The 26,196-nt window shown below is 39.3% G+C and overlaps 1 pseudogene; it reads left to right on the forward strand.

The window, feature by feature from the left end:
• Positions 1-1,003: 1,003 nt before the first annotated feature.
• On the forward strand, positions 1,004-6,428 carry LOC132615355 (MLO-like protein 6; annotated as a pseudogene).
• Positions 6,429-26,196: the final 19,768 nt, after the last annotated feature.

Consider the following 26,196-nt stretch of genomic DNA (forward strand, 5'->3'; position numbering starts at 1 on the left):
TCTAAAATTTCATTTTACAATTACAATTTTTCTGAACATTGATTCTTTTACTATGTGCCCGTTTGGATTGACTTATAAATTGATTATAAGCTGTTTTTAGCTTTTTTGAGTGTTTGACTGACCAACTTAAAGTCATTTTGTGCTTAAAATAAGCTAAAAAAATAATTGAGCCCATTTGACTTAGCTTATCTAAAGCAGCTTATAAGCTAAAAAAAATAAGTTAAACTACCCAACTTATTTTTTTAACTTAAAAATAGACATAAGTCCATCCAAACAGACTCTATTTCTCTTATTGCGAACCTTTCCGCCTACAATCTACCGCAGTCTCCTTCAAAAAGTTAGGGAAAAAAAGTCTGCTTCAAAAAGAATTTGAAAATGTCAGATAAAAGAAATACTACATAAACATGACACGTTTATATATGTATGTACAAATTATACATCCAATCATTAGTGCTCTATATACTCTTCCTCTTCATTTATCTATATCCTGATGTCGTATAAAACCAAACTAATTTTCACTTAGTATTGGGACAAACTGATTAATACAAACTTATTTTTTATCCTGAAAATTTTGTTTAATTCCAATTTTAACCTTGTCTAACAAAAATAGAATACTACTAGTGGAAAGTCAGGATCTAAAATACAACATACATATATTCATTAATATGGTGAACGACATATTGCATTATTGTGCTAGCTATTTGTCTTTTTCCTTGTATCTATTCCAATGTTATGGGAGAAAATCTAATGTAAATTACCAGCAAACACACAAAATTATAGAACACCGAATTATATTTTAGACGATGTGTAGAAAAAATATACAAAAGATGCGTCAATTGTCAAAAACTTAAGAATAAGACTTAAGCAGTGGGGTCCTTGATTGCTTAGAGAAATTAATTCTACCATGCAAATACTTTTCAACTTACCTTTTAAATACGACCCTTTCTGTATTATTATGCGACTCTGCAGCAAATATTACGCTGTCATAATTGACTTAAGGTTTGAAACTTGCAACTTTGACAAGCCTTCCATGTTCATTTGACATTTCCTTCCTCTTTACCATGTTCTTATCCCCTTCTTACCCATATATATATATATATATATATGATCCAATTTCTTTTCATAACCATTCATTTATATAACAAACTAGTGACACTTCCACCATTTTAAAGGAAGAAACAAGAAAATCCTTTAGCACTTCCATTATTTTAGATTAATTGATGGCTAAAGAACGGTCGATGCAGGCAACCCCCACTTGGGCGGTTGCCGTGGTTTGCTTCATCTTGCTCGCTATTTCCATTTTCATTGAACAAATTATTCATCACCTTGGAGAGGTATCTCATATATAATTACTTATGAATTTTCGTTTTCTTTTTGCGGGGTTCAGTTCTAGTTTTGTAAGATTAAACTGCTTCACGGTTTAATTATTACATAAGGAATGAAACCTTTAAGTGTTAATTGTTACTGCCTTTAGTTCTTTGAATTGGTTTTCTGCCTGGAATGAAGAAAATACTGTATATTCTAGATTGATGAATGATTGCTGTAACTATAACTACCACTGGTGACATAAAGATGAGAAGTGTTTGTTGGGACCATTTTCATTATGGATATTTTTATTTGCAGTGGTTGTTGAAAAAGCACAAAAAGCCTCTACACGAAGCACTTGAAAAGATCAAAGCAGGTAAAAAATAAAGTTTAACCTTGTTTTAATTTCTTATGAAAATTGTGACTTCATAGTTTTCTAGCTTAATAATATGCTGATACTTTTTTGTGTAATGTATATATATGTGGAACAGAACTTATGTTGTTGGGATTCATATCACTGTTGTTGACAGTGGTGCAAGACCCAGTTTCTAACTTATGCGTACCAAAGAGTGTTGGTTATTCGTGGCATCCTTGTAAGACAGATGAAGATGAAAAATCTAAGTATGATGACCCATGTCTAGCAAAGGTATACTTTGGAACTACTTCATTTTTTCTACCTTTCTTGTAACTTTTAAGTAATTTTTTGAGGGTTTGAAAAATGCAGGGAAAAGTCCAATTTGCATCTTCATATGCAATTCACCAGCTCCATATCTTCATCTTTGTGTTGGCAGTTGCTCATTTATTATACTGTATAGCAACTTTTGCTTTCGGCAGGCTAAAGGTATTTATCCGCATTTCTCAGTGAAAAAATAAAAAAATAAAAAAAAGCGTTGTAGTAACTCTTTTTCATTTTATACATGCACGACAACATTTTCTAGGTTACCGATTCTTTAGCATATGATTTGTTTTGACTATTTTGAGAGGCGAGTTATTTAAGTTTTACATGACCCCTACGTGACAATTTATATGATTTTTTTTTCTTCTTTGGTTAATGGTTAGTAATTTTCTATCTGAATTTGCAGATGAGAAAATGGAGGGCCTGGGAGGATGAAACAAAAGTAATTGAGTACCAATTCAACAATGGTATGTATACATGAATTTGAATAAAACTCAATACTTCACCCTATACACAGAGGCGGATCCAGGATTTGAAGCTTATGGATTCCCAGCTAGGAGGGTTTGTTGTTACTGGGTTCTCAGCTCAAATTTCTTATATATTTGACGGGTTTCGCATTATAAATATAAGGTTCGGATAAAAGTTGTGGGTTCCCGCCAACCCACACCCAATGGTGTTGATCCGCCCCTACCTATACACCCCGCTTTACTATTGTGTATACTCTTTTATTTCTCTAGTGTCTAAGGTTGTACTCCCTCCGCTCTACCCCAATTAATGTGAAGATGTTCGAATGGACACGGAGTTTTTTTTTTTAAAAAAGGCTTTTGCAACTTTTAGTCTAAAATAAGTTATTGACATTTATATGGTTTAAATAATATTATTAAGGAAATAATAAAAAAATTCAAAATTAAATTATTATTAAATATAGAAAAATAATTTTTGTTGATATTGACTAAAAATGAAAGAATGTAATTTAAATTAGGACAAAGAGAGTATATTTTATACCTAAGGTAGCCTTCCATAACATGTAAAATTCCATTGATAGTGAGAATTCATTTATATATATGTTCCGTAGATATGAATTAAATCCTATTTTAAATAGGTCCAGAAACATTTCAATCTTGCTACAGAAAGACAACGCTGAAAGTTGATGTGACATACATATAACAAAAAGATTTATACTTGTCCGTTGCTGTTTGCTTTTCTTTTTGGACCCCAAATGCTATTGTATAATAATGTGGGTAGGGAACTACAGTATCTTTTGATACTAAATTCAGACAGCAGTGCATAGTGCATACCAAACAAAAAGTTTGACAACTAATTCTACTTGACCGACATATGTCATAATTTCTCCATTCACTTTTACTTATCTAATATTTAAAAAATATTTTTTTTTATTTTTACTTATCATATTTAACATATTAAGAAAAAATAATTTTTTTTATTTTATTCATAATATTAGTTACTCATTTCAAATCATTTTTCAAGTCCATTAAAATTATAAACCAATTAATATGGATATCATGATAATTATACACTTCATTTATTATTTCTTAAGGGGTGTGTAAAGTCCTTAGTGGACAAATAAAAGTTAATGGAAGGAGTACTTATTACTCCAATTATTATTATTATTATTATTAATATGTTCAGACTTTTATTGTTAGTATTTGATTGTTGCAGATCCTTAGAGATTTAGATTTGCAAGAGAGACATCATTTGGACGTAGGCATTTGCATTTCTGGAGCAAATCGCCGGTGTTGGTCTGGATAGTGAGTCACCCCCTCTCCCCCACTTCTCTCTTCAGTTTTGAAGTGGAAATGAAAGATTATATGAATTTATTTAATTTATATATATTGGCCGTATGTATTTACATTGTCTATATAGTTTAAACAATGATTATCATTTTAGATTATTAATAATTAATACTTATCATAAAGATTTACTAATAATTATTTATAAATAATATGAATGTGTAAGTATTTTTTACATCATCAACGGATAGACATAAACTAATTTTCAATTTGTGAATTACTATTGTGTAAGGTTTCACTGAACTCATATTTTCGGGGGTTATATTTACAGGTTTGTTTCTTCAGGCAATTCTTCTCATCAGTTGCAAAAGTTGACTATTTAACCCTTAGACATGGGTTCATGATGGTAAGTCACTATCCAATACAAAATTCTACTATAATGATTGGATATTATTAAAAAAGAAAAAAATTCGTTTTGTAAATTTGCCTAATCACACCCCTTACAAACCACCACCACCCCCCCCCCCCCCCAATAACACCTTATCAGTGTATGTAATATATTGTATTAAGTTTAGTGCTCAGAATCAAGAGAATTTTGATTTTCAAATATACATAAATAGAGCAGTTGAAAAAGATTTCAAAGTCGTTGTGGGAATAAGGTGTACATCATTTTTTTCCTCTCCCACTTTTTCAGAACCTTTTTTATTGATTCTATGATAATTAACATCATTTATGTTGCAGTCCAGCATTATGGCTCTTCTCAGTCCTATATTTTCTAACCACTACCGATGGTACGTAGACTATCTTGTAATTGAAATTATGTGTTAGAATTAATTACTTAAAGTAACCATATCCAATTGAAACTAAATGAAACTTGTTCCTCTTTATGGACAGGACTGTACTCTTACCTTTGGGTTCCATTTGTCCCACTCATAGTACGTCATTCATTCATTTAATTAATAGGTGTCTTATTGACGAAAATTTAAATTTTTCTAACATAAAATTGGAAAACATTAAAATGCAGATAATATTACTGGTTGGTACAAAACTTCAAATGATCATAACAGAAATGGGGGTAAGGATATCAGAAAGGGGAGACATAGTGAAAGGTGTACCATTGGTGGAGATAGGTGACCATTTTTTCTGGTTTAATCGCCCTGGCTTTGTTCTTTTCTTGATTGACTTTGTGCTCTTTCAGGTACCTTTAATTTTTTTCCCACTTTTCACATATATATTGTTTTTTTTTTTTTTTTAACTTAAAAGAATGATATTTGTAAAAACTCTTAGCTTGGAATTCCATAATGATTTTTGGTTTTAATTTTCAGAATGCGTTTCAAGTTGCTTTCTTTGCTTGGAGTTGGGTAAGGAGTTGGATTTCCATTTTCCTTTTTTCTTTTGGATTGAAATTTCAATGCACTGTCCTGAACCTTTTTTATTTTCCTTTAACTTTGCTGTGGAAATTTGGTTTTCCATCTTGCTTTCATAAAAATGCTGCAGACCTAGCCATAAGGCTAACCATGGGGTGAGTTTCACTAAAACACACTTTGAATTGCCATATCCATATTATGCTCACAAAGTTTGACATACATATATATTCTTCCTTCCTAGAGGGTTCAGGAAGGATATTCAATGAATTACCATTATATTTGCCCTTCCTAAAACTTGAATTTCCAAGAAATATGTTACAATAATTGTTCAATCAAGTACTCGAAAAACGACAAACATCATGGATATTTAACAAGAAAAACAAATTAAAGTTTTCCTTCCACAAGATGCATATTTTTGTATTGATCGTTTTACTTCCTTGTTTCAGGGTGATCATCCAGGTCCATCGCAGCTATGTGACTCTCCCTTTTTATGCCTTGGTTACACAGGTACTCTAAAACATTATTTTTTTTTGAAAATCTTCTACAAATGATTACCCTAACAAAGTTTTTGTAGGAAATCAATCCGTGATTTGTATTGATGTATGAAAGTCATTATATACAAAGTAGGTATCTCCTATCAGAATGATACTAGGCTAAATTATAGGACCTAATTACTATACATAAGGAAGAGAATATTTATAATATTTACATAGACTATTACATAGTCTATCAGTTTTAATTAGTAAAAGCATGAATACTCATATATATAAATGGTGAAATTTGTAGATGGGTTCATCAATGAAGCCTATCATCTTTGGTGATAATGTGGCAACAACTCTTACAAGCTGGCACAATACGGCGAAAAAACGAGTGAAACATGGCCGTCTGTCAGGAAACACCACCCCTATCACCTGCAGACCGGCCACCCCATTGCATGGTAGTTCCCCGGTTCACTTATTACGTGGTTACCCACAATATAATGAAGACAGTGTTTAAACATCTCCTCGAACATCTAATGTCGAAAATGAAGGCTGGGCTAATGAAATATCGACTTCTTCCCGTGGAAGAAATAATAATCAGGAGGGAGAAATCCTGCATGCCTCCACGTCTGCGTAACGTCGTCTCCATCCTGATGAGCATCAAGTTGAGATTACATTGTCTGATTTCACTTTTGGCAACAAATAATCAATTGATCATCTAGGCTGAATATGTAAAAACCTACCTCTAGGCTGAATATGTAAAAACCTTACTCTTCATTGTTTTCTTTGTCTGGATGAGTTCATTATTGTAGAGAGCATATATCGTAGACCAAATGGCTGCTTGCTGATAGACCTAGTTTATAGGTTTTCTGAATTTCATTAAATGAATTACAAAATGTTACATGTACAGAATATATAGCTACACTATCAGGTAGGATTAACCTATAATTACGTAATACAAGTTCCATTATAATAAGGAGAGTATATTCATAATACAAATCTTATTCTAAGAAGCAGAGTATATTCAGGGACAAATGCAAATAGTTTAGGGGCAAAATTGACCCTTTTCCGTCAAAGCTATGAGTCTGCAAATTAAATGAACCAAAAAGTGACAAAAGGTATCAAAATAACCTAGTAAAAAAAAAGTGACAGAAGTACCTTTTGCGCACTAATAGGACCAAACTACAATTTTACAGTTTAGTCATATTGCGCACTAAATTAGTGCGCAATAGATGTTTAATAAAACCCCTTCTAGCTTCATTTTTTCAAGTTACTCTTCTTCACCTCCTCCATTTTCACTCTTTCAACATACTTTAAGCCCCCCCCCCCCCCCCCCCCAACCAAAAATCATGTCTCAAAGCTCTTAAACGTCAAACTTTGCTATAAAACCCGATGTTTGTGAATGTTGTCATTATTGTAAGCTAAGAAAATCAAGGAACCTATGTTGACACCCAATTTTATCCCTCCTTTCCAATTTATTTTCTTGGGCTTCTAAATTTATTAACGAGCTAAACACTTTATTTTCACTATTATTTTTATTGCTACTATTCTTAATATCGACATTACTAGCATTACTTTATTACAAATTTCAAAATGGTCCGCCATCATTATTTTCGGATTTTTATACTCGTTAAATTAATTATAAGTCAGACACTTTATTAAATCGTTATTTTTTTCTACATACTAATCACTAATTGTCATCACATAATTTATAATTTAATCACGTAGAAGTTATAGAAGTTAACTACTGAGAAGCCCAAAAGGGAATTAAATTAAGGGAAGAAAAAGGGCAGGCAATTCGGAACAAATTGAGCCAATTAATGGCCCAAAAGTCCAGCCCATACACTAATCAACTCATCAACCCACACCCACTCTTTATACCCGACTAGCCCAACCCCAAACAACCCTTAACAACTCTACCCGATCCAGCCCATCAAAGCCCTTGACCCGTCCGGCCCAACGCATAATACTTCACCATCTGCCCTAATCCCCTTCAACCAAACAGACGCCGACCCTCATCTTCTCTCTCATCCCTCTCTCTCCTTCCTCCCTTCCATTTTTGACGAACTGCTCCACTCCCTTTCATCATCACAGTTCTGTCCTTCCATTTCCACATAAAATTTGTCCTCACGTCTGTGTTATGTCATTGAAATGGAAAAGAGTTTCCTCTTCTCACTCCAAGACGGAACAATCTTGAAAGAACAGAGAAAAAATGGTTTTTTTTTGGACAAGAATCTGCAACCAAGTCACGTGAAGATCTGTTTGGATCTCAACGGATCCTTTCCTTTGACTGGTTTTTGAAAACCCAAGTTTCAACATCCCGCCCAAAAAACAAAAACTCTAGTTTTCATCTGCTATAAAGGAGAGTCTCACTTTGTTTCTAGAGGATGATCGGAAAATACAAAACATTTTCACTCTCTTTGACTCTATTATTATCTTTTTTTGAATCCGAGTATTACAAGCTTGGGGATATTGACATTCGAGGACAGATTCGAGACCTCGATGCCCCGTTCACTGCACCCACAAAAGGTCAGTGTGTTTTTTTTATTTCGACTCTAAAGTTTTGATGTGTTCGTGTATGTTGTTGTTTTAGCTGATTGAATTTCAGTCTGGCATCTTTGTAGTATTATGCATGTTCATGTTTTATTTAACCTCGTGTCGATTTAGTAATTAATAATGTTTATATGTACGTGTCTTAATTCGGTTTAAGTCTCCATTTAATAGTTAACGGCATCTGTATGTTTATGTCTTATTTTGGTTTAGTGTAGTTTTTCAGTTTTACTTGGTTATATGGTATTTTGGTTTAGAATACATGTCGGTTAATAGTTACGCCTTTTCGACCCGATCTCATGTTAGCCTTAGCTTAGCTTCCTAACAGAAGCTGGTCTAGTTAATCTGTGCGAACGTAAATGTTGATTGGTCATGACAAAATATATACAAGTCTTGTCCCTGTGAAAAGAGTATTGACTGATTTCGAGTATGTATTGGGCTGTGGTGTGCTATGATTGATATACCTAGATGTCTTAAAAGCTTAATCATACTTGTTTTGACTACATTTGCGCGTATAAACACATGTGACAGATCCGTTAATCCATGCTTATGTGTATGTGGAACCTAGTTGACCTTTTCCTTGTGTGCTAAAGTGTCCAGCAATGTGATCTTGATCGCCGCCCAAAGTGCTATTTGATTCCTCTCTTTCCCTATCACCTTGGTTGAAATCTGAAAGAAAACATTAATACAGGATCCACAATCTTTGGGATATTAAAGGAGAACTTAAGATTCTGGTTCAAATGTTGGTTTTATTGGTTGTCTGTCGTGAGTTCTTTTTTTTTTATCTAGTAATTATGAAGCTGTTACACCTCGGAAATTTCGCCGTACTTGTATGATGAGTGGAATGATGAAAAATTGAGTGAATGATGTTTTATTAAGTCGGGAATGGCTAATTAAGAATTTTTGGAAATAAGAAAGTCGCGGAAAATTTTTCAGCACAGTGGTCGTATATGGCACTATACGACCCGTAAAGTGATTTACGGACCGTATAGTACAGTCGTCCTCCAGCTTGTCAAAAATCTCAACTTTCTGTAAATGTTGAATATGGTTAAATACGACAGTTTACGACCCGTAAACTGGTTTACGGACCGTAAACCAGGTCGTAAACTACCATGTCCATCAGCCAAAACTTTCTGTCTTTGAAATGGTTAAACACGACTTGGAGGACGGCCCGTAAACTGGTTTACGGACCGTAAACCTCAGTCGTAAATCGCCATAATCCCCAGCCAAACTTTCTGTTTTTGGAATGCTTAAAAACGACCACAGTGGACGGACCGTAAATCAAAATACCCGTATATGGTGGTTTACGACCACTGTTCACCCCGACAAGAATTCATTAAAGATCAGATTTTGTGATTTTAAAAAGGGACTTAGGCTTCATATTACTTCATTATTCATCCAACAACTCAAGAGACATTCTAGAACTCTCCAAATAATTCCTCCACAAGAATTCAAGAGAATTAAAGGAAATATCAAGACCAACAACACTAATTTCATGGAATCAAGGGTAAGAACTCAATAAAGGGTCATCTAAGTGAAGAAATTCCCAAGAAGGTGGGACTAGGGTTTTGGCTAAGTGAAGTATTTCAACTTAAGGATTGTTCAACCATCATCCAAGGTAAGTTTTATGATTATTCCACGTAGTTTGAAGTATTGGAAAGCTTAGACACTTGAAATGTAGAAGAACATAGAAATGGGTCATTATTGAGTGAATAGTGACATAAATGAATGATAGTGGAATTGAACTATGAATATTGAAGTGTTGTGAATACAGATACGTTATAAATGATGTTCTTATCATGAAACAAGCATTAAATGCATGAAAACGCAAGGATGAGCTAGAAGTAGAAATAAAGGAAAATTGGAGGAAAATGGTGGATTTTGCCAAATGTACGTAAATGACGATTGTCGATCATGATATTGCGAATAATATTATGAATATTGGGAGTTGATATAGAATGCAAGAAAATTAGTATGAGCGAAGGAAGCGTTGTCCGGCTTCTCCTAGAATTAGCGACGCGTTCTTATAGTTAGCTCACTAATGTTGATACGAATTCTCTTATGAAGGTAACGACGTGATGTCGACGGAGAACAAGTGAGCAATATCTTAGCTAAGCGACCAAGGTATGTGAGGCTAGTCCTTCCTTCTAAAGGCATGAATCTTTTAACTTGAATCCCTATTTCTTTCATGAGTTCTTACATTCTATGAAGTTAAAATCTTATACTTATGAATGTCTATATGAGATGAGTTATACGATATGATGACACTAGAATGATGATGATGTTATTCCTTGCCCACACTCACCTTATGTACTAGTCCTTTCAAGGTGAGGCAGAATGTCCATGACGGTTCCATAATGTAATCGGGGGATCACGACCTTACGTCACCCCGATAGAGTAAAGTTGATCATGAGTCAAATATACGCATTATGATAAGATAAGTATTTTATGATAAGCATGTTACGATGAGCATTTACATTGAGCATGTCATGAGCATTTCACACCGGGCCTAGTTGGCCGGGCAGACTCCGCTTCGGCGGGCGGCGATACGGATACACCACGACCTACGGGCGTGGGCAGACACCACTAGTGGGCGGCATGAGATGGTACCCCGGACGCGGGAGGCCTGGACGCGGGCTAATATTATTGATTATCACACCGTTCCGACATGGACGGGCAGCTTGCATATGATGCATACATGTTATGATGATGAGTATGAGTAAGATAGCATGCATTACTTCATTTATGATTATCAGTCAAATCCATATGTCTCATGTTGATGTTATTCCCATATTACTGATGTTTCCTTTCATTATGTACGCCTCTCATACTCGGTACAATATTCGTAATGACGTCCTTTCTTCGGACGCTGTGTTCATGCCCACAGGTAGACAGGGAGGAGAGCTTGGCCCAGGTCCTCAGTAGCTGTCAGCTGATAGATAGCACTCCATTGTTCGGAGGTGCTTATGACTATTCTTTTGATGTACATTCATATATGCATATTTTGGGCATGACGGAGTCTTGTTCCGTCCATGTATTCATTATGTTAGTAGAGGCTCGTAGATACGCAGTGTGGGTTAGATGGTCTCACAAGATGTTTTCACATGTATGTATATTATTTTGATGGCCAAGGGGCAAATGTATATAAAGTATTTATATTTTTATTAAATATGATTTTCCTACAATTGGTATGAAAAATTGATAAAAGAGTATTAAATGAGGAAGATAAGCGGTAGAGTGAGCGGTGCTCGGTAACTAGCTCCGGGTACCCGTCGTGGCCCCTAGCTGGGTCATGACAGAAGTGGTATCAGAGCAGTTCGCCCTAGGAAGTGTCTATGAGCCGTGTCTAGTAGAGTCTTGTTTATGGTGTGTTGCGCGCCACGCTAATAAACAAGAGGCTACAGGGCATTTAGGAAAATGACCATCCTTCTTCTCATGAATCGTGCGATAGAGCCATGTCTAGGATTATATCATCCCTAAAAGTGCGTTATGGTTTCAGAAAAATGCCGCCGAAAGGAAAAGCTACAGCTGCCCAGAAAGGCAAAGCTACGACGAAGAAGTGGGCAGAAAGGGAGTCTCCGGCGGGGGTAGAGGAAAGTGAATCGCAAAGTGAGGCCGTGCCCAATGTAGAAGAGCAGAGAGGAGCCTCAGCTCCGATTCCTCCACCGGGTGCTTCGGGTCAACAAGTGTCCGAGGCTATACAATTATTGACACAGTTGGTTGCCACTCAGGCACAACGACAGAATGTGGGCCCAAGTGATCGTTCGGCTAGTACAAGAGCCCGTGATTTCCTTACTCTAAATCCCCCAGAATTTTTCGGGTGGAGGCCGGATGAGGACCCTCAAGGTTTTATTGATGAGATGCTGAGGACGTTAACATTTATGCATGCTTCTGAGACTGAATCTGTAGAGTTGGCCTCATATAGACTTCGCGACGTGGCGGTACTATGGTATAAGAATTGGGTGATAACAAAAGGGGAGAATGCACCACCTCCCGTGTGGCAAAAGTTTGTAGATGCCTTTATTCGTCACTACTTGCCACCTGAAGTCCGCCGAGCTCGAGCGGACAGGTTCTTGAATTTGAAACAAGGAAGCATGAGTGCCCGAGAGTATAGTATGCAATTCAACTCATTGGCCCGGTATGCTCCGACTATGGTGGCTGACATGGGGGACCGAGTCTATAGATTTGTGAGTGGTTTAGGACCACACTTGTTCAGAGATTGCCTGACAGCCTCTTTGCAAGACGGGATGGATATTTCCTGGATACAGGCCCATGCTCAGAATCTCGAGGAACGACAACGACAGCAGAGAAGTGATCGTGAGGGTGACAGAAGACAAGGTAAGAGGGATAGATCTATGGGGGAGAGCAGTGAGTACCGAGGGGGACCGAGACAGACATATTCTAGGCACTCAGGTCAGTCAGTGACTAGTGCACCTCCTAGATTCTCATATAGGAGGGTTGATCATTCTACTCAGTCAGGCCAGGGGCAGAGTTCGAGGGCCTCAGATTCGCAGTCCAGGGGAGACTTTAGCCAGAGGAGACCTCCAGTGCCGCGGTGTAGCCAGTGTGGCAAATTACATTCCGGACAGTGTCGTCAGGGTTCGGATGCTTGTTATGCTTGCGGGTAAGTCGGTCACATGATGAGAGATTGCCCCTCAGCAAGAGATAGAGCTGGGACTCAGCCTACAGGTTCAGCAGCGGGTTCTTCTTCAGCACGCCCGACAACACAGACTCCTCAGACTACAGCAGGTAGAGGCAGAGGTAGAGGGGGAGCATCTACTTCAGGTACTGTTCAGCCCCGTGTGTATGCTCTAGCTGGGCGACAGGATCTTGAGTCTTCCCAGATGTTATCATAGGTACCTTGACTATATTTTCCTGTGATGTATATGCTCTGATTGATCCGGGTTATACCTTCTCATATATTACTCCGTATATCGCTGATTGTGTTGGGATGAGACCCGAGCCGATTAAACCTTTCGAGGTATTCACTCCGGTTGGTGATCCTGTAATAGCGACGCAAGTATATAAGGACTGTGTAGTCATTATAGGTGATCGTCAGACAAGGGCTGATCTAATTGAACTTGAGATGATAGATTTTGACGTAATTATGGGTATGGACTGGTTGGCATCATGCTATGCTAATGTTTGTTGCTGGACAAAGGTAGTTCGATTCCAATTTTCGGGAGAGCCCATACTCGAGTGGAAAGGTAATACAATTTCCCCAAAGGGTAGGTTTATTTCCTACCTTAAGGCGAGAAAGATGATAGCCAAGGGTTATATTTGTCATCTAGTTCGGGTTCATGACACGGAAGTGGAAGTGCCAACTTTCCAGTCTGTCCCGGTAGTGAATGAATTCCCAGATGTGTTTCCCGACGAGTTACCAGGCCTTCCTCCCGAAAGGGAGATCGACTTTGCTATTGATGTATTACCAGACACCGAGCCTATTTCTATTCCTCCGTATCGGATGGCTCCAGCAGAACTGAAAGAGCTAAAAGCACAGCTAAAGGATTTACTTGAGAAGGGGTTTATAACGCCTAGTTCCTCGCCATGGGGAGCACCAGTCTTGTTCATAAGGAAGAAAGACATCGCTACGAATGTGCATCGACTACAGGCAGTTGAACAAAGTGACGGTGAAGAACAGATATCCCCTTCCTAGAATTGACGACTTGTTCGATCAGTTGCAAGGTGCTAAATGGTTTTCCAAGATAGATCTGAGATCGGGTTATCATCAGGTGAGAATTAGGGAAGCAGATATTCCCAAGACTGCCTTCAGGACAAGATATGGTCACTACGAGTTTCGAGTAATGTCGTTCGGATTGACAAATGCCCCGGCAGTGTTCATGAATTTAATGAATAATGTGTTCAGGCTGTTCTTGGACCTTTTTGTGATAGTGTTCATCGACGATATTTTGGTGTACTCTCGCACAGAATCAGAACATGCAGATCATCTAAGAATTGTTCATGGCATTCTTCGAGATCGAGAATTGTATGCAAAGTTTTCGAAGTGCGAGTTTTGGCTTAATTCTGTTGCATTCCTGGGTCATGTTATTTCAGATGATGGTGTTCGAGTTGACACTCAGAAAATAGAAGCTGTGATGACTTGGCCAAGACCTACGACGCCTACAGAAGTTCGTAGTTTCCTTGGGTTAGCAGGATACTATAGAAGATTTGTAGAGGGCTTCTCATCTATTTCAGCCCCATTGACAAAGTTAACCCAGAAGTCGTCTAAATTCCAGTGGGGTGATGCCTGTGAGCGTAGCTTCCAAGAGTTGAAAAATAGGTTGACCTCAGCGCCAGTGCTACCACTTCCAGAAGGATCAGATGGCTATGTAGTATATTGTGACGCCTCCGGTGTGGGATTAGGATGTGTGTTGATGCAGAATGGAAAATTTATTGCTTATGCTTCGAGACAGTTGCGAAAACATGAATAGAATTATCCCACTCATGATCTTGAACTAGCTGCGGTCATTCATGCATTGAAAATATGGAGACACTACTTATATGGTGTGCACGTGGACGTCTATACGAATCACAAAAGCCTTCAATATATTTTCAAACAGAAGGAGTTGAACCTGCGGCAAAGGAGATGGTTGGAATTACTGAAGGATTATGATGTGAACATTCTATATCATCCCGGGAAGGCGAATGTAGTAGCAGATGCACTTAGCCGCCGATCGATGGGTAGTTTATGTGGAGTTCCTTCGGAAAAACGAGAAATGGTTCGTGAAGTCCATCGGTTAGCAAGTCTCGGCGTACGGCCCATTGATTCAGGAGATGCAAGTATTAGCGTCAATGACCCCACAGTTTCATCATTGAATCTAGAAGTGAAGGAATGGCAATATGAGGATCCTTAGTTAAGCCACTATCAAGATCTATCTCAGGAAAAGGAAGAGTCTCCATTCGAAGTCTCCATAGAAGGGGTTCTTAGATATCGAGGCCGGCTATGTGTACCGAATGTGGCAAACTTGCGCCAACGGATTTTAGAGGAAGCACATTATTCCCGGTATTCTATTCATCCAGGTGCAACCAAGATGTACCACGATCTCAAATTGGTATACTGGAGGGATGGCATGAAGCGAGACATAGCAGAATTTGTAGCACAATGTCCGAATTGCCAGCAAGTGAAGGCCGAGAATCAAAAGCCAGGAGGGTTATTGCAAGCAATGGAAATTCCTACATGGAAATGGGAAGAGATTAACATGGATTTTGTGGTAGGATTACCCCGTACGCGAGGGAAGTATGATTCTATATGGGTGATCGTGGATAGACTCACGAAAGCAGCTCATTTTCTCCCCGTTAGAACCACATATTCAGCGGAGGATTATGCTAAATTGTATCTCAAGGAGATTGTACGACTTCACGGTATTCCTTTGGCCATTATCACAGACAGAGGGGCACAGTTCACAGCCAAGTTCTGGAAGTCCTTCCAAGAAGGTCTAGGTACCCAAGTTAAGCTCAGCATGGCGTTCCACCCGCAGACTGACGGACAAGCCGAGCGCACTATTCAGACCTTAGAGGATATGCTACGGGCATGTGTATTGGACTTTGGCGGTAATTGGGATGAGCATTTTCCTCTTATTGAATTTGCCTATAATAACAGCTATCATTCCAACATTCAAATGGCCCCGTATGAAGCCTTATAGGGAAGAAAATGCAGATCTCTAATTGGATGGTTTGAAACCGGAGAAGTACAATTGATAGGCCCCGACTTGATCCAACAAGCAATTGAAAAGGTTAAAGTGATTCGAGACCGACTGTTAACAGCTCAAAGTCGCCAAAAGTCTTATGCAGATAATCGCCGACGAGATTTGGAATTTCAGGTGGGCGATTGGGTGTTCCTGAAGGTATCGCCGATGAAGGGAGTGATGAGATTTGGCAAGAAAGGAAAGCTAAGTCCCAGATATATCGGACCCTACCAAATCATTCGCAAGGTGGGTCGAGTAGCCTACGAATTGGACTTGCCTTCAGAGCTCGAATCCGTGCATCCAGTATTCCATGTTTCGATGCTCCGCAAGTGTATTGGAGACCCAACAAGAATAGTCCCGATTGATGATGTGCAAGTAACAGAGGAGCTAACATACGAGGAGATTCCCATTGCCATTTTGGATAGACACGTACGAAGGCTTCGGAATAAAGAGGTTGTTTCAGTCAAAGTTCTATGGCGGAACAATAATCGGGAAGAAATGACTTGGGAAGCGGAGGAGAAGATGAAATCTATGTAACCCCACTTGTTCCAATCCCCAGAAGAGATTCAAGATGAGACGTCGATGGTGTAAGGTATGTATGTTTTAATTTTATGTTTTTGGTCGTGTGTGGCCATAAAAGTGTTGATATTGTGATATAGCCCTGTGAGGCGAAGATATTGTGGGTTGTTGTAATGGAAAGGTAGTATCCAAATCACAAAGGAAACTCTGGCAAAATTTTTCCAGAATCCCCGAGTGTCGAACATTCGAGGACGAATGTTCCAAAAGGGGGGAAGAATGTTACACCTCGGATATTTCGCCGTACTTGTATAATGAAAAATTGAGTGAATGATGTTTTATTAAGTCGGGAATAGCTAATTAAGAATTTTTGGAAATAAGAAAGTCGCGGAAAATTTTTCAGCACAGTGGTCGTATATGGCACTATACGGCCCGTAAAGTGATTTACGGACCGTATAGTGCAGTCGTCCTCCAGCTTGTCAAAAATCTCAACTTTCTGTAAATGTTGAATATGGTTAAATACGACCCAGTTTACGGCCCGTAAACAGGTTTATGGACCGTAAACCAGGTCGTAAACTACCATGTCCATCAGCCAAAACCTTCTGTCTTTGAAATGGTTAAACACGACTTGGAGGGCGGCCCGTAAACTGGTTTACGGACCGTAAACCTCAGTCGTAAATCGCCATAATCCCCAGCCAAACTTTCTGTTTTTGGAATGCTTAAAAACGACCACAGTGGACGGACCGTAAATCAAAATACCCGTATATGGTGGTTTACGACCACTGTTCACCCCGACAAGAATTCATTAAAGATCAGATTTTGTGATTTTAAAAAGGGACTTAGGCTTCATATTACTTCATTATTCATCCAACAACTCAAGAGACATTCTAGAACTCTCCAAATAATTCCTCCACAAGAATTCAAGAGAATTAAAGGGAATATCAAGACCAACAACACTAATTTCATGGAATCAAGGGTAAGAACTCAAAAAAGGGTCATGTAACTGAAGAAATTCCCAAGAAGGTGGGACTAGGGTTTTGGCTAAGTGAAGTATTTCAACTTAAGGATTGTTCAACCATCATCCAAGGTAAGTTTTATGATTATTCCACATAGTTTGAAGTATTGGAAAGCTTAGACACTTGAAATGTAGAAGAACATAGAAATGGGTCATTATTGAGTGAATAGTGACATAAATGAATGATAGTGGAATTGAACTATGAATATTGAAGTGTTGTGAATAAAAATACGTTATAAATGATGTTCTTATCATGAAACAAGCATTAAATGCACGAAAACGCAAGGATGAGCTAGAAGTAGAAATAAAGGAAAATTGGAGGAAAATGGTGGATTTTGCCAAATGTACGTAAATGACGATTGTCGATCATGATATTGCGAATAATATTATGAATATTGGGAGTTGATATAGAACGCAAGAAAAGTAGTATGAGAGAAGGAAGCGTTGTCCGGCTTCTGCTAGAATTAGCGACGCGTTCTTATAGTTAGCTCACTAATGTTGATACGAATTCTCTTATGAAGGTAACGACGTGATGTCGACGGAGAACAAGTGAGCAATATCTTAGCTAAGCGACTAAGGTATGTGAGGCTAGTCCTTCCTTCTAAAGGCATGAATCTTTTAACGTGAATCCCTATTTCTTTCATGAGTTCTTACATTCTATGAAGTTAAAAGCTTATACTTATGAATGTCTATATGAGATACGTTATACGATATGATGACACTAGAATGATAATGATGTTATTCCTTGCCCACACTCACCGTATGTACTAGTCCTTTCAAGGTGAGGCAGAATGTCCATGACGGTTCCATAATGTAATCGGGGGATCACGACCTTACGTCACCCCGATAGAGTAAAGTTGATCATGAGTAAAATATACGCATTATGATAAGATAAGTATTTTATGATAAGCATGTTACGATGAGCATTTACATTGAGCATGTCATGAGCATTTCACACCGGGCCTAGTTGGCCGGGCAGACACCGCTTCGGCGGGCGGCGATACGGATACACCACGACCTACGGGCGTGGGCAGACACCACTAGTGGGCGGCATGAGATGGTACCCCGGACGCGGGAGGCCTGGACGCGGGCTAATATTATTGATTATCACACCGTTCCGACATGGACGGGCAGCTTGCATATGATGCATACATGTTATGATGATGAGTATGAGTAAGATAGCATGCATTACTTCATTTATGATTATCAGTCAGATCCATATGTCTCATGTTGATGTTATTCCCATATTACTGATGTTTCCTTTCATTATGTACGCCTCTCATACTCGGTACAATATTCGTACTGACGTCCTTTCTTCGGACGCTGTGTTCATGCCCACAGGTAGACAGGGAGGAGAGCTTGGCCCAGGTCCTCAGTAGCTGTCAGCTGATATATAGCACTCCATTGTTCGGAGGTGCTTATGACTATTCTTTTGATGTACATTCATATATGCATATTTTGGGCATGACGGAGTCTTGTTCCGTCCATGTATTCATTATGTTAGTAGAGGCTCGTAGATACGCAGTGTGGGTTAGATGGTCTCACAAGATGTTTTCACATGTATGTATATTATTTTGATGGCCAAGGGGCAAATGTATATAAAGTATTTATATTTTGATTAAATATGATTTTCCTACAATTGGTATGAAAAATTGATAAAAGAGTATTAAATGAGCAAGATAAGCGGTAGAGTGAGCGGTGCTCGGTAACTAGCTCCGGGTACCCATCGTGGACCCTAGCTGGGTCGTGACAGAAGCTCCCTGGCAAATCATTAGGTTGCACAGGACAACTTGCGGAAAATTTCTAATAGTGGTTTCCATGTCCTGCTTAGACGTTGAATTCTAAAGCAAAACATGCTACGTATTTAAGATCTAAAATACTATTAAATGGTTCTCTCAAATCTTAATACATGTTTAGTTGGGATTCCACTTGCTCATTTTAGTTGCTTCTCTATCAAACCGAACATGGGGATTACTAAACCTCTTTGGCAGAATTCCTTTTGCTGTGACGACTTCACAACTAACTAACTTAAGCGATCAAAATTCATTTCTGTAATCAGCCTGCTCTTTGTCCTGCTTTTTTTTTTTGGTTTGAGCCATAGTGTTGAATGAATCGATATAGCTAAGCTTATAATATGATTTTCGATCTCTTATCTCACTTTGTCTCTTTCCTTGCTTATGGAGTGCTGATTTTAAAAGTCTTGTTTTGAAGTTTTGGTTTGGGCTTAACGCTGATGTGTAGATTAGTGTAAAGAATCAATGGATTTTTGTTTATCTTGATGTTCCTTTGTGTGCTGAATGGCTAACATGCTTTTAGAATTTTTCTACTTTATTAAAAAATTTATTTCCTTTGGGTCAAGTTAGCATGTCAAAGTTATGCTCTTGTCTGCTATTTACGTGGTGTTTTACTTTGTTTCAGCCATTGATTTCCTTTTATCTGAAGCACTGGTCTTGTAAATCCCCACTTTACTAATCCCTTCTCTTTCATTTTTTTTATGCATGACTCTCGCGTACGAGTCCGAGGAATTCGTCTTCTTCCGCATTCGGCGTTGGGCTAAAATCCCAACAAAATCCTCCTCTCGTGTCCGATCAGCCCGCGGCAACAAAATAAAAAAAAGAGACTTTCTGGGCCAAAGCCCAATAGCCAACAGTGGCGCAGCAGCAGTTCTACAAATGGGCTGAGCCCATTAATTATATTTGCCTCCCCCTTTTTTTATTTTACTTTGTGTGTCTAACTTGTATTATGCAACTAACATTTTACTTTGTTTTGGGTTTTTTAGCTAGAATGAACCTTATTAGAACTAGTGGTTTAATGTTAGTATAATGGGTAGTTAGTCTAAAGGAGCAACCAATAATTAATTCCATAAATTTCATTTTCTTCTTTTATATTAAGTTATTTATAATACTCATAATGGTTATCTTTTATAACAATTGATTTTTTTTTTTAAAATAGCGTAGAATATATCTTTAGGTTAAAGAATCATGATTCACTCTTGCTATCTTAGGAATTTAAAGTCATTAACGCACAAATATGAACTATCTTATAAACGATTTTTTAAAGATATTCGATCATACATATTTTTAGCCAAACCTAGTTGGTAGAAAAAAGAAAGAAACTCATGTCCTTTGTATAATATTTATAAAGCTAGATTTTGCTTGCATTATTAATACAATTTTATCCAAAGTATAGATTCGCTAAACCTATTGCCTATATGCAAACTATTACATTTTCAAATTCGCTTTCAGTAATACTTAAAGTCTTCTTTCGTACAAATTATTATATTCTACAAATCTTATTTTGATAACATTATTACATTTTTCTTTAAAACATTAGCAATAATTATAAGTTGTTTTCCCAAACATTTAAAATATTATACTTACACTTAGCCTAATTAAATTTTAGTCCGGTCGGATTAACCATTATTAATGGAATTTAGAGGATGCCTAATACCTTCCCTCTAGATTAGTTGAACCCGTACCTAGAATCATTTGGTTTCGTAGACTTTAAAATATAGTGGACTTTAGATAAATAACTTTAGTAAATTTTAGGTGCCCTAATTCACCGTAAATAATTAGGTGGCGACTCTTAACTTTAAATAACCCCGGAATTACCGGAATGTTATAAACTATTTTGACTTTGGTTAAAATAGGGTATAACAGCTTGGCGACTCTGCTGGGGACTACTTAGGTTCTAACCATAACGAACTTAGATTAAATAGGCTTTGTGTGTTTGTTTATTACTTTATTTGTTGATTAACCGTTTTTACATGCTATTAACTGTTTGTCTGATATAAACTGTCTAAATGTGTTACTTGCTTTGATAAAACTGTCATTCCGTTTCGTTTTCCTCCACTCTTGGAAAATTCACACACTTAAAGCGGTTTCGTGATTCGCGGCCGTACACTACTAAATCACACTTTAGTCGGATTGATCTTGTGGATTTAGTCGATCGGCAGTGCAGTCGACAGCCACAGACTTTCCACTCCCAAGTTGTCCACTTGGGGGAACCTTGTGTCATAGGAAGCCAACTCTTAGTCAGCCTAAGATAGAGCTAAACCAACACCCTTTATTAAGAGCATACATTTCATGACCTAGGAGGTTTACTACCCTTGGAGTATTAAACCCATTAGAAGACTTTACCCAAAACGTCCAAGTGGGTTCACGACCCCGAGTGACACTAATCATACTTTGTGTGCATGTTTGAAGGACACTAATCATACTTCGTCTGGGTTATGATTATGTCCGGTACATTTCTGTCTGTCCGTTCGGATTATGATTCTGTCCGGTATACTTCCGTCTGTCTGTCTGAATTATGACTCTGTCCGGTATACCTCTGTCTGTCCGTTGGATTATGATTCCCTTCGCTATATTTCTGTGCTTCTGATTCAGACTATGATTATGTTGTTATATTTTCGCTTTACATACTCGGTACATTTTTCGTACTGACCCCCGGTTCTTCGGGGGCTGCGTTACATGCCCGCAGGTACAGATGCACCCGGTGATACGCCGCCAGTCTAGGGCACAAATTCTGCTATTTTGGAGAGCTCCTTTGATCCGGAGCGTGTTCTTTTGGTATATATATCTTTTGACATCTGTATATTCTGTACGTATGGTAACTATGGGTACGGCGGGGCCCTGTCCCGTCATATGATTCTGTATGTATGTTAGAGGCCTGTAGATATGTATGTGGGTTACGGGTTGCTACTATTCAGGTAGGTACGTACGATTTTGTGACTCTGTCCGTTATGTTAGCCTCATCGGCTTATGTGTAAGTTTCAGTGTGCTCATGTATGTATATATTTCCGCGCGCGCCGTATTTGTATCGGCTGGAATCTGTGAACACCTATTATGCGTTCTCTGTCTGGTTCGCCAATCCTGTTAGGTAGGTACGTATGGGTACCCAGTAAGGGTATCAATCACGGCCACGGGGTTGGGTCGTGACAGAAGTGGTATCAGAGCGGTTTGTCCTCGGAATGTCTACAGGCCGTGTCTAGTAGAGTCTTGTTTATCGGTGTGTTGTGCACCACATCTATAAACAGGAGGCTACAGGACATCTAGGATGTTACCCTTCTTTGGATCTTAGATCGTGCGATAGAACTGTATTAGTAGGATGATCCCCTCCTAACGATTTGTTATGTTTTCAGCGATGCCTCCAAAGAAGGCAACAGCCGCCCAGAAGGGCAAGTCTACAGCGGCAGGTGAGACCAGCCGAGCTCAGGTGACTACTAGGGCTCGTGCCCAGATTGAGCCAAATGTTGTGCCTTCGACGGCTAGTTCTGTTACGCCACCAGTATCGGAGGGATTTGGAGCAGCCACAGCTGCAGCACAGGGGGCGGCTCCACCGCCAGCTCCAGCAGCACCAGTACCTGTACCTCCAGCCCCCCAGTCAGGGGCGGAGGACAGGGCCATGCGAGATGCGGTTCAGTTATTGACCACACTGATGACAGAGCAGGTTCGCAGGCATGGATTTGGGGCTGGTCGTGCGGACATATATGAAAGCTCCAGGGCTCATGAGTTCTTGACATGTAATCCTCCAGAATTCTCCGGGACAAAACCCGAAGAGGACCCCCAGGAGTTTATCAGAAAGATGGAGAGCACGATACAGTTGATTAAGGCTTCGCCGACTGAGTCTGTTGAGTTGGCCTCGTATCGGTTATACGAGGTAGCGGCGAACTGGTATGAGTCCTGGCAGCTATCCAGGGGTGACGGTGCTACCCCAGTAGTATGGGCCGAGTTTACTAAGGCCTTTCTGGATCATTTTCTACCTCCAGAGCTACGGGGAGCTAGGGTTGATCGATTCTTGCACCTGAAACAGAACGGTAGAAGTGTTCGAGAGTATAGCCTAGAGTTCGACTCACTGGCTAGGTATGCACCCGCTATAGTAGCGGAGATGGCCGACAGAGTGCACCGGTATGTGATGGGGCTAGACCCTTATTTGATCGATGGTTGCTTGGCGATGGCTTCTCAGCCGGGGATGCATGTTGCCCGGGTACAGGCATACGCCCAGGGCATGGAGGACCGACGTAGGGAACGTCGGCCTGATAGGGGTCATGACAGGAGCCGGCCTAAGAGAGCCAGATCGGCCGGGTATTCAGGGGGATTTCAGGGTGATTTTTCTCAGCGGCAGGGTAACAGGTATTCGTCCCAGCCATCACACAGTACGCCCCCACAGTTCTCGGGCCAAAGCTCCAGAATTCCAGGCTCACAGGCGAGCAGAGGTCCCGGTCAGTCGAGGCCACCTATGCCCCCATGTTCCTACTGTGGGAGGCCCCACCTGGGGGAGTGTTATCGCGCTACGGGCGCTTGTTATTTTTGTGGCAACCCAGATCATCGTGTGAGAGAGTGCCCGCATAAGGGTGGTTCAGGCTCAGTCCAGCCTACTGGGTCCGTTGCTGGCTCATCTTCTCCTTCGGCAGCCATCCGCCCCACAGGGCGAGGAGCACCAGCACCAGCGCCAGCGAGTCGTGGAAGAGGTCGAGGTGCAGCTTCTGGTTACAGCGGTCCTACGAACCGCATATTTTCTTTGACCGGCCGGCAGGACCCATGAGCGTCTTCAAGTGCACACCCAGGTGTGTTAGTGATCTTTTCTTGAGGGATATGTGTATGGATGGGTATATACTCTATTACATTATGTGACTTTCTTCTTCTGGGTATTAGTAAGAGTAAGGTAATTTTCGACCTAATAGATACTAAGGATTCGAAAGGGCGATATAATAATTGTATGGTTTAGCCCGGGGTGGGACCCACTATGAGAATTTTCCGAAAATTTACTAAGATCCCGATCTGCCCTAAATTACGTGACGAAGGTCGTGCGGGGCAGTCGACGAAATTATACTGGCCTTAATGGGTCCAAACGCATGAAAGTTTCGAGGTTAAGCGTGCTAAGGCTAGAGCAATTCTGGGATGGGTGACCCCCCTGGGAAGGATACTAAAATTTTTACAAGTGCAAGTATAAGATGTAAATGGAAATGTGGGGTAACCTAAAAGGAAAAGATAATGTGTGGAGTAATTAGTACCCTTACAGGAGTCACGTAGACCGAGGCAGACTAAATGGGCGAAAGGAAAAAGTGCAATACCGCTCGAGAATTTGGGCGAATTTGAATGACGGTTGGAGATGTTTGCAGGTAACATAATAATAAACGTATATGTATGTGTGTGATTTTTGTCTGGTGACCATATGGATTAAGAGCCGAGTTCCGGCGACTAATGTTGTGATAGACGAAAGGTTTTACTAAACAGAATGTATGAAACGAAGCGGAGGTAAGGATATGAATGTTGTAAAAAAAAAATGGATAAATCCTGATTACTTTATAAGTTAGTTTAGTGCGGCGATATCTGGAAAAGAGAATAAGTGTGAATATTAGAAAAGATGAAGGATAAGAGATGCGATTAAGCAAAACTTTCGAAGGAGTCGACAAACGACACGTAAGACGATTTGTGTGGCAATCTGACGAACAAGTTCATGAATGAGTGAACGAGCTTTGATGAAACAACTCGTGGTATAATGATCAGAGTGAATAATGAAATGTCGACGAGGGAAATTTCCGTAAATCGCTGAAGCATTAGTGGGAGTGGTCTGATTATAATCAAAACTCTGTCTGTTATACTTCTGCACCTCTGACTTTGATGAGGTTCTGTATATTACGCCTCTGTACTTCTGAATCCGATTATGTTCCTGTCTGATACATCTCTGTATGTCTGACTCTGGATACAAATCTGTCTGATGCATCTCTGTACGTCTGATTCTGATTACGAATCTGTCTTGTACATCTCTGTACGTCTAACTCTGATCACGGATCTGTCTGACATACTCCCATACATCTAATTTTGACTACGAATCTGTCCGCCATAGTTTAATACGTTTGCCTCCGATTACGAATCTGTCCGATACGCTTCTATGCGTCCGATCCCAGTTATGAAACTGTTCGGTATGACGTGGGATTATGCTAATGTGGTAAGGAACCGAGGAGTGTGACAAGAAGTGATATTAATTATAATGTTTGAAAAGCTCTGAAGGGAAGGAAGAAGGGACACAACGTCCGTGAAAGAGCGAAAAGCATTCATCGGTTACTAGGATATAGTTCATGGCTCAGTGACTGTGTGGGATGTGAGAAAATACGTTATGAAAACATATGAGTCAGTAATGTGAAGAATTACTCCATCATATTGGTGAAGAATCCATATCGGAAAGTCAACAAAGGACGATTATAAAAAGAACCCTCCCGAAGTAGTATGATGCCCCATGAGGTCAATTTAACATTCGAGGACGAATGTTTTAAAAGGGGGGGGGGGGGAGGATGTAACATCCGGTATTTTTGCATATTCGAAAAATTCGAGATAACTTGGCTTGTAAGGAATAAGGCCATATTTGGACCTTACTTGGTATGAATGTGTCGGCTATGAATACGTTGGTGTGGAATTACGAAAGGAGGCCAAGGGCAAAATTGGAATTTTAGAAACTTGCTTCGTGAATTATAACATTTAGCCACCAATTGGACTAAAAAAAAAAAAAGAGAAAATAAGGCCCAACAAAGGGAGGCCCAACCGGCCACTTATGGCCCAAGTCCATGGAAATTAATTAATTTCCATGTGATATTATATATGGTCATCTTTATCCATAGAATCTTCAAGAGAAAGCAAGAACAAAATAAGAGCAAAAGAAAAAAAGGCAATTCGGCTAGAGAGAAAGAAAAGAAAGAAAAGAAAGAAAAATTCTTGGAGCTTAATCTTTGGTTTAAAAATCCATTTCTTGTGGGATTATTACTAAGTGCAAGATTCTCTACAAAGTGATATAAGTATCTTGGCAAGAAAGTGACTTGGTGGCTAGTGAAGAACTTGAAGGAAAGGTAAGAA

This window comes from Lycium barbarum, chromosome 10 (genome assembly GCF_019175385.1).
Source record: "Lycium barbarum isolate Lr01 chromosome 10, ASM1917538v2, whole genome shotgun sequence".
Classification (NCBI taxonomy): Eukaryota; Viridiplantae; Streptophyta; class Magnoliopsida; order Solanales; family Solanaceae; genus Lycium; species Lycium barbarum.